At 46.7% G+C, this 9,343-nt stretch overlaps 1 protein-coding gene and 1 long non-coding RNA gene across 2 annotated transcripts in view; one reads left to right on the top strand and one right to left on the bottom strand.

Moving 5' to 3' along the window:
- Nucleotides 1-2,986, bottom strand: part of Dnah1 (dynein axonemal heavy chain 1) — a 64,511-nt gene extending 61,525 nt beyond the window's left edge. Inside the window, exon 1 of the mRNA XM_005348721.2 lies at nt 2,942-2,986. The gene's annotated coding sequence lies outside the window, so the exon portion shown is untranslated. The remainder of the gene's footprint in view (nt 1-2,941) is intronic.
- A 42-nt stretch (nt 2,987-3,028) lies between these two features.
- Nucleotides 3,029-9,343, top strand: part of LOC101984725 — a 21,183-nt gene continuing 14,868 nt past the window's right edge. The window contains exon 1 of the long non-coding RNA XR_258301.3: nt 3,029-3,131. This is a non-coding gene — a long non-coding RNA (uncharacterized LOC101984725). The remainder of the gene's footprint in view (nt 3,132-9,343) is intronic.

The raw sequence follows: 9,343 nt of genomic DNA, 5'->3' as shown, positions 1-9,343 counted from the left end.
TGTGTGTGCACATGTGTCTGGGTGTACTCACCTGTGTGTGCACATGTGGAGGACAGGAGCTTAATTCAGCTATATTCCTCAAGACATTGCCACATGTTTATACATGTACTCAGTGTGTGTGTGTCGTGCCACAGCCTATGTGTGGAGGTCAGAGGACAGCTTTCGGGAGTCATTTTTGTCCTTCCACCATGTAGGTTCTGGGGATTGAATTCAGGTCATCAGTTTCAGTGACAAATACTTGCTAAGGCATTTTATAGGCCACATTATTACCATTATTGAGTTTTCAAAACAGGGTTTCTTTTGTGTAACTTTAGAGCCTGTCCTGGAACTAGCTCTTGTAGACCAGTCTGGCCTCGACCTCACAGAGATCCACCTGCCTCTGCCACCCCAGTGCTGGGATTAAAGATGTGTGCCACTACCGCCGGCCCAAATTATTATTTTTTTAGACAAGGTTTTTCATGAAACCTCGAGGACACCAGTTCAGTTAGGCTAGCAGGTCAGTGAGCTCCCAGAATCCACCTGTCTCTGCTATCCGCTAGTGCCGGACTTATGAGTATGTGTCATTGCACCTGGCTTTTCCATGCGTTCTCGGGATCTGAACTCAGGTCCTCAGGCCTGTGCCACAAGCACTTTACCCACTGAGCCATCTCCCCAGCACAAAAGAAGACATCTTAACAAAAACCAGAGGGTTGAGCTGGCAAGCCCTCATCTTGCTGGCATTTCCTCAGCTCCTCTACACACAGGGATGTTTGGGGAGTCTTCCATTCTCAGTGGGACTGGCTGGCATCTCCTTATACACAGTAGCAGAGGGTCTCATCTAACTACCATGGGGAGCGGGAAGGGACTATATGGACCAAAGTTGCACAGCAGCCCAGAAGACAATTGCATTAGCTGAGCACTTCCTAAGCAGAAGATGGTGAGTTGAAAGGCCATTTGAAGGACAAATAAAGGCAGGTGGGACTCTGGTAGAAGCCCCAGACACCCAGCGTGAAGGCTCACCATCTTCTAAGTAGGTAAACCTGCCAGGCCTCCCTATGGGAAACTCTACCTGAACCTATTCCTGGTGACCAGATGCCTCCTAGGGCAGATACTAAAGATGATCCCAAGTGTGGCCTACCTGTGTGACACTCACTGCCCCTTTCAGGACAACAGAGTGGACAAGAAGACCCCCTGAGCTCTAGCTTCCTCATTCTGCAAACCCACGGACAGCACCATTGAACAAAATCTTCAAACAGACAGCTGGTCTCCGAGAGGCCAGGGTCCCATCTCCACAGGAAAGCATTCTGTCCTTGGGGTCTCTTTCCAGTATCTTCAGCATGCCTGGCCGCTTTACTGGGGCGTGGGGATTAGCACACACATGACAGCCCCGGGAAACTGCAGGGTGCCAGGAGCTCAGGAGTCTGACTGAGTGGATTTACTGTCCCTGTTCTGTAAGCTGTTTTTCTCTAAGGAGGCTGCAGAAGGGAGTGCACTGTTGATAGTGGAGGGAAATCATCAAGACATAGCTCAAGAAAGGGAGATGGGAGGTGGGCTGTAGACTCAGAATCTCATTTCCCTCTACTTTCCAACCCATCACATCAAATCCCTTCTAGTCCCGTCCCAGCCTGGGGATCTTATACAACCCAGTGTGTGCAAGAATTTTAACAGACAGACAAACTTTGGTCTTCTTCCCACAGCTCCGTGGGTGACAGTGGCCTCTACCTGGGAATGAATGTGGTTAGCATGTGCCTCACAATGAGGCCTCCAGTGCTGGTCACCCTGGGAACTCCTTTCCCTCCCTTTCTTTGTGTGGGGAAACAAGGAAGTGAGGTGGCAAGGTTTGGTCCTGGCAGGCCCAGAACTAGGGATGATTGCAGAGTCATTTCATACAATATCCCGTTTAAACTTACATGGAAATTGAGACTACTTTTATTTTTTCAGAGATGAAAATGAACCCTCAAAAGGTTGCAGGACCTGGCCAAGGTTTCAGGGCCAGCAAGAGGCACGCACACGCTCAACCATTTGGATGAATGCATACAGATAAATGGAGGTGGGGCTGGGAAGGGAGGAATGTGGCCATTACCGGAGTACTATCAACAGTTACAAACAAGGAAATTCGGATCCAGAGAAGTGTCTGGAGAAGCCTGAGGTGAGTGCAAAATAGGCGCGTCCCTGGGAGAATCTGTGCTTCCCAGTCACCCATCCCCTGACTCAAAAAGAATCCTGCACTTCTACCACTTTGAACATCCTCTGAAGGATCTTGGGAGTCTCTGCCTCTGCTGAGAACACTGGGCAAACAGAGCAAACAGCACAGTAGGTGGTCAGCTCTCTCACAGGCTTGGGGTTTTCCTCATCCTTCTGATGTGTCCGGCAGAGGAAAACTAGCTCTGTGCCCACCGCTTCTTGCACCATTGGTCATAGTCAGAAATTATATGGTGCTGTGCTCTCTCATGCCTGTCGAACGGATATTCAAGTAACACTGATCTCTGCAAACAAGGTCCTTACCCTGAGATGGTCCCCAGAATACACTTGCTGAATTATTGTGAAAACCAATAAATACCTGGATGGGGTTTGTAAAGGAAGGAAATAGAGTCGATCTCTACAAGAACTCTGTGGTCAGGTAAGGAGAGAGAATGGTGTCTTGTGAGGCCCAGAATTTTGTCTCCTTCATTGCAGGGATCCTAGCAGGAGCCTGCCACAGGGAGGAGGGCATTGAATCGCGCTCCCTTCACAGGGGTGGGATCCGCACCCCAAACGGTGTGCTAAATACAGAACTTAACAGTAAGGCTGGTTAACGAGCCTGTTGTCTCAGCTCCGACCCGCAAAGGCTCGGTAGGGGACCCACACTTGAGGGAGGGAACGGTGATCTTAAGTGGGCAAAAGTACCTTCTCCGTGTCCACCCACTTGTATGCCTTTTTGAATTTTCCCTGACCCAATCATCCCGCCGCCTCACGGACCTACCGGCTCCCCTATACAGCAAAGTCGTCTGTCGCTCCTGTCTCTAGGCAGGGACGCTGAGCCCGTTGCGAGGGGGCGGGACCATCCGGCACCGCGGAGCGGGAGCTTCCGGCTACGAACTTTTCACCCGAGAGAAGTCTGATTCTTCAAGGCTAGTCACAGCAGAGACCATTTACACTACGCCGAGCTGGAGGTAGGCGTCTAGTTCTCAAATCCAGACTCCTTCCTCTATTTCCCCCTTTAGGGCTCTCTGACAAAACAACAAAATGCAGCGTGGAAACTTTGAATAATGGGTAGCGAAATGGGGGTGAAAACGCACAGCAGGTGGAAGCAAGGTCATCCTCGAATACATAGCAAGTTTGATGTCAACCTGGGCTACCCGAAACCTTGTCACAAACAAAGCCATTGGGGCTGCAGATTAACTCAGAGGTAGAGTGTTGGCCTGTCTCCAGACTAGTGGTGCGCGTCTGCTATCCCCGCAGTGGGGAGACGGAGGTGAGTGGACCGGAAGTTCAAGGTCATTCCCTGGCTGTGGAGGCAAGAGACCACGTCTCAAACAACAACAACAACAAAATGCCATCAACAATAACCAACTAAATATCAACGAAAAGGATGTGAGATTATGAATTGGATTTTGGCGTTGAAGTCATAGCTTCAGACAGATGATCACAGGGCACCGTGCACACAACACTGGTTCTGGGTCTCTGGAGGCTCAGCTGGTCACCTCCCTCCTCTGACCCCATTCCCAACCCCAGCTCGCTACTGCATCTGCCTCCTGTGGCTGCACTTGCCTCACCCTCCCTGATAGTAGGTCACTGTCTAGTGTCTGCATTGGCTTCAAACTGGGCATGGGTTCAGATCGTTCCCTGACCTGTCCTAAATATTGAATAGTTTTTGTTTGTTTCAGACAAGGTCTCACTTTGTAGCTCTGGCTGGCTTGGAACTCACCACCTAGACCAGGCTGGATCCACCTGCCTCTGCCTCCCAAGTGCTGGGATTAAAGGCTTGCACAATTATGGTCACAGGTTTCTTTCTCCCCACTCTCCAGTGGCATTTCAATTGTATTTTAATAAATAAAGCCTGCCTGAATATCTGAGAGTAAAATAGCCTCACTGATCAGCCTTACAGACCAGGTAATGGTAACACATACCTTTGATCCCAGGAGCCACACTAGTTGCCGTAGAAACCGGGCAGTACATGCCTTTAATCATGATGGTGCATGCCTTTAATCCCAGCCTTAGAGAGGATTGTAAAATAGGAGGAAACAACTCTCAACACATAGTCTTATTCTGAGATTCCTGGAGGCAGTATATTGTATACAAATTTTCTATATTGATACAAATTTGAGATTAATTTTGTTAAGACATACTGTACATGCTTTTCTAATTTTGTTTAAAGTATTGTACCTATGTAACTCATTTAACAATGTAATGCAAATTTCTAGTCCTTGAAAATTATTATTACCAACTGTTGAGGATATTAAGGAAATATTACACATATTATAAATAAGGTTAGTAGTTAATTACCTAGTATAATTGAACTTGTAGTCACATTAGGTATGTTTTCAAGGTCAAACAAAGATATATTTTAGATAGAAAGGTCATCTTCAAACACTTCAAAGATCTACAGAACCCCTCCACTTTTTTTGAGGTGAGTCTCACTGTGTGGCCCTGACTGACTCAGAACTCACAAAGATCTGCAGGCCTCTGCCTGCCCATTGCTGGAGTTAAAGGCAATGTGCCTTCATACCTGGTGATTTGTTTTATTTAATGTGACAGTAGTTATTGTGATATATAGGGGATTGTCATTTTTTTCTTCTTAATGGCATTAAAAAGATTTATTTATTTTTATTTTATGTGTATGAGCATTTAGCCTACATGTATGTATGTGCAACATGTGTGTGCCTATTATCGATGGTGGCCAGAAGAAGATGCTGAAACCACTGGACCTGGAATTACAGCCAGTTATGAACTGCCAAGTGGGTGCTGGAAACCAAACTCCTCCAGTCCTCTATAAGAGTAGCAAGGACGGAAGCTCTGAGCCATCTCTCCAGCCCTATGTCCTTGTCTTACTGTGTCCTTGTCTTACTGTGGCCTCCATTTCAAAAGTAACATCAAGTCCGCTGAGGTTTCCTTTCCAGTGATTTAGTAAAAATTATTTGCGACAAGCATAGGCACCAAGAGAAGGAAGAGATAACCGGGGAACTGGAAGGTTGCTGGCGTCCACTGTACAGTCCTCTGGCTTTTATCCTGTAAAGGGAAGAGGTAGACTGCAAACCAAAAGAAAAGAAAAAAGGTTCCCATCTCGATTTGGGAGCTCTTTCCCAGAGGCTTCCCATAACGATCCCATTTCATAGGTAGGAAAACTGAGGTAACTGAGATATACTAATACTGAAGGAGGTAGCAGGGTCTGGTGATTATTATTGTATGGATCTTATTCATTGTGTTAGTATTTCTGGCTTGTTGCCAGGCCTGCAGTGGACACTAAGTGCCTGGAATTAAATTGATCCCAGTCTGGGCTGTATAATGTGAATGAATGGGCCAGAGAAACAAGGGTAGGGGGAACCTTAAGGCCGAGAGAAGCTTTGCTTGGGGACAGAGGTCTGCCTTTGCAGAGGCTCACACCTTCCCTTCAGAGCACCTCTCTCTGGCACCTCCTCTTGGCCAGCTGCCATCACCCATCAGACCTGGAGCTGGAGCAACCTTTTCTGAGTCCAAACCATGGCTTCATTTTCTAACCACTCAGTGTCTGCTACTTCAGAGAAAAGCAGGAGTCTGAAGGAAACTGGGGACAGAAGTCTAAGCCTTCCTCCTCTTACTCCCTGGTGCCCATCACCAGCCAACTAGCAGCTATCTAGCCCCAGAGCTCTGTCCAGCATTCTCCTATTTCGGAGCGGTACATCCATTGCTTTGATAAAAGTTTAGACTGATTAATTTCCCTTTGACTCCATTTGTCACTTGACAGAAAAAGCAGTGAAAACCCAGAGCTGGGGAGGAAGCATCTAGGAATCGGAGGTTGGGGACCATGATGGAACAGATTTTACCCACCCCAGCCCCAGTCCATGTTGCTCCGCGCTTTGCCCCGTGGTATTGTGGGTTGGAATTCCTCCTTCTTGGTCTTCCTATATTTTTCCTTTCCATCTCAGACCACTCTGCCTCAGGAAAAGCCATCTCTTAGTGTGTAGAGGACACAGGTCCTTGTACTCACAGATAAGCAGTAGGGAAACCAGGAATGTTAGGCCCACAGGGAGAGATATATGACCTGTTTCCACCCAGAAGATTGGGAACAGAGGTCGTTAATAGCCTGGGGACCTTTGCGTTATCTGTGTGACTGAGACCATAGTAGATCTTCCCCCAGACCCTTCAAATGTCACGTGTAGTCAATATATAGAACTCATCTTCATGGAAGATGCCACAAAAGAGTTTTGATGTAGCTGGGCCTTAAGTTTTATTGTGCACATAAGAGTGAATTAATTATCACCAGGAAAGTTTTTCCCTCCAAAATTTCCCATGCTTAAATATGCCTGAAATAAACTACCCAGTGTCAGACTCTTGAAGTTTGAACCAACACTGGCTACTGAGTCATGCTGACTTTCTTCTTTCCTTGTGTGTACACTCTTCTGAGTGTAGTGTTTGCAGAGACCCCCACATCGCTGTCCCAGCCCGCAGAGCACACACATTCTCCTCAATACTATTTGGTAGGTGACCATGCAGTGATGTGTCTCCAGCTGTGTCCCGAGTCCATCCTCATGCCCTCCCTTCTAGAATGCTTCCCTCTCACCCAAGATCCAAGACCATTCTTGGAAGAGGGTCCAAGATTCTGAGCCCCTGTTCTCCAGGAGCGGCAGACAGGAGAATCTCTCCTGCTTACTACCTGTCTAGGCTGAAGCCCCAGATGATAGGCCTGAGAACGTGACATCTTCCACAGGGCATTTTCAGCAGACACCTAAAGAAGTGCATAGGAAATGGTTTAGCATAGTCAGGTCCTGTTCTACACAGATGGGTTCATATGGAGCGGGGTAGAATTCATTGCCCCCACTGTGTGGATGGAAAAACTCAGGCTTAGTGGAGGATGAAGCCTGCCCAGTGAGCCATCAGAAACTCCCAAGCCTCCTGCACCGTCCCTGGAGCTTGGGTAGGAAAAGGTGAGCTGGCAGCCTGTTTCTCAAAGTGGATTGTTCTAGAAAGGGGGAGGTGTAAGACGCAGGTTTCCTGGAAGTTTGGGTGGGGACCCTTGGTAGGTCACAGAGCCATCATCCATTCTGCTGAAATGTTACTTAGTGGCTGTCCGTCAAGTTCTTTGGAGCTGAGAGGAACTAAGATGTACTTAGAGCCTTAATAAACTCTGTCCTCCTTAGGTTGCCCTTGGTCATGGTCTTTTATCACAGCAGCAGAAAAGGAACTAATACAGCCCAAAAGTAATATGATTTTTTTATTTTATTTATTTATTTTTTTGTGGTTTTTTCGAGACAGGGTTTCCCTGTAGCTTTGGAGCCTGTCCTGGAACTAGCTCTTGTAGACCAGGCTGGTCTCGAACTCACAGAAATCCGCCTGCCTCTGCCTCCCGAGTGCTGGGATTAAAGGTGTGCGCCACCACCGCCCGGCCTATGATTTTTTTCTTCATTTAAAAACATCACTTCTGGTGCGACTAGATGGCCCAATGGTTAAGTGAACTCACTGCTCCTCCAGAGGACCTAGGTTCAATCTCCACGTGGCAGCTCACAACCATCTGTAACTCGAGTACCAGGGGACCTCTTCTGACCTTTGCAGGCACACTCTTGGTGCATAGAAGTACATGCAGGCAAAACGCCCATATACATAAAAATAAATCTTAAAAAAAAACACACTTCAAAGAAAGAAAAGACCCCCTCAGTTCTTAAAAAACCCTCCCAATATTATAATAAATCTTCTTAGGAACCATTATGAAGTGGTGAAAGTTGAGAGTCACATGCTGTAGGAGTGTTAATTGTCAATCTTACCAAAGGAGCCTCCCAAGGAGTTGGGCTTCTGGGCATGCCTGTTGGTGGTTATCTCAATTATGCTAAAGCAGGAAGCCAGTCAACCAGGGGTGGCACCATTCCTGACCCGGGTGGACTGTAGAAACAGATGGAGAGACCCAAGCATGCATGTGCGCATTGCTCTCTGCCTTTTGTATATGGGTGCAATAGGAGTAGCCCTGGCTTCTGGGGATCCTCTGCCAGTATGAACTGTAACCTAGAGCTGTGGTAAACAAACCCTTTCTCAAGCCGCTTTCATCAAGAGTATTTTATCACCGCAGCAGATAAACAAAGATGCGTGTTTCAAGTATGCTGCCTGGAGTTTTCATTTCAACTCTTCACACATTTTAAAAGCGCTTAGAGGTGTAGCCAAGGAAGGCTGCTGAGATGGATGCTTCGCGGTACTGTAAAGACCTGCGCAGTGAATGAATGGGTAAAAGTCCTAGAGGTTTCTGAAATCTCAAAAGGGGACCTGCTCAGCTTTCTGCTTTACTTTGGTCTTCTCTTTCTACCTGCCATCGTGGTTATCTGTATAATGGGAAGATATAAAAAGAAAAGCACAAAATGTGTCCACTCCTGTCTTTATGACCTGGAGTTTACATTAACAGCCAGATTTAGAGAATGCGTTTGTGGGGTTTCGGGAGCAGAAGGAACCATCCTCTCTCTCCATCTGTACTGCATCAATCCTTTCCCCATGGCAACTGCCCATTGGAATTCTGGGGCAGCAAGACAGCGAAGGTGACCTTTGAAATGCCTGAAGTGTGCCACTGCGCACACTCGAGGGGAGCTGCTGCTGAGCTCCAGGAATGGATTCTGGAGATGCCTTCTGACTTCTCACTCCTTAACCATGACTGTCAAACCTGGGACTTGCCGGCTCCAGCACTATCATCTACTTACAAAGCCTGAAGGATTCATTCAAAGCTAGGAGGCAGTACCCAGTGGGTTATGTAACAAAACAAGTGTTACAATTCCATAATGCTGGCATAGGCTGTAGACAAGTTACTTTGTACCTTCATTAATTACTTGATTACTTTGAATTAATCAGGTAAACTTAGGAAGTGTGAGATTTGCAAATTAACTTAATGCCGCTTGCCTTGTCTACTTTTACGTTTATAGCAAATAATATCTCTAGATTTTTGTTGGCTTTTTGAACCCAGTGTATCTCATAACTTAGCAGTCTATGTCAGAATCAATATCAAATTTGCTGATGGTGTATTCTATTTATGCAAAAGCCCCATATACATTCCACAAATTATCAAACGATGCGACACAGAGATGACTAAAAAAATATTTTAGAAAATATTTAGAATATTGTTGAAAAATGATGTAGGCCTACAGACACTTGTTGAAAAAAATGATGGGCAGCTGCTGGCCGCTTGCTGCATGGATCGGGTTGACATGGAGGCTCG

The sequence above is a fragment of the Microtus ochrogaster genome, chromosome 6 (genome assembly GCF_000317375.1).
Source record: "Microtus ochrogaster isolate Prairie Vole_2 chromosome 6, MicOch1.0, whole genome shotgun sequence".
Taxonomy (NCBI): domain Eukaryota; kingdom Metazoa; phylum Chordata; class Mammalia; order Rodentia; family Cricetidae; genus Microtus; species Microtus ochrogaster.
This window is presented reverse-complemented; position numbering and strand designations above follow the sequence as displayed.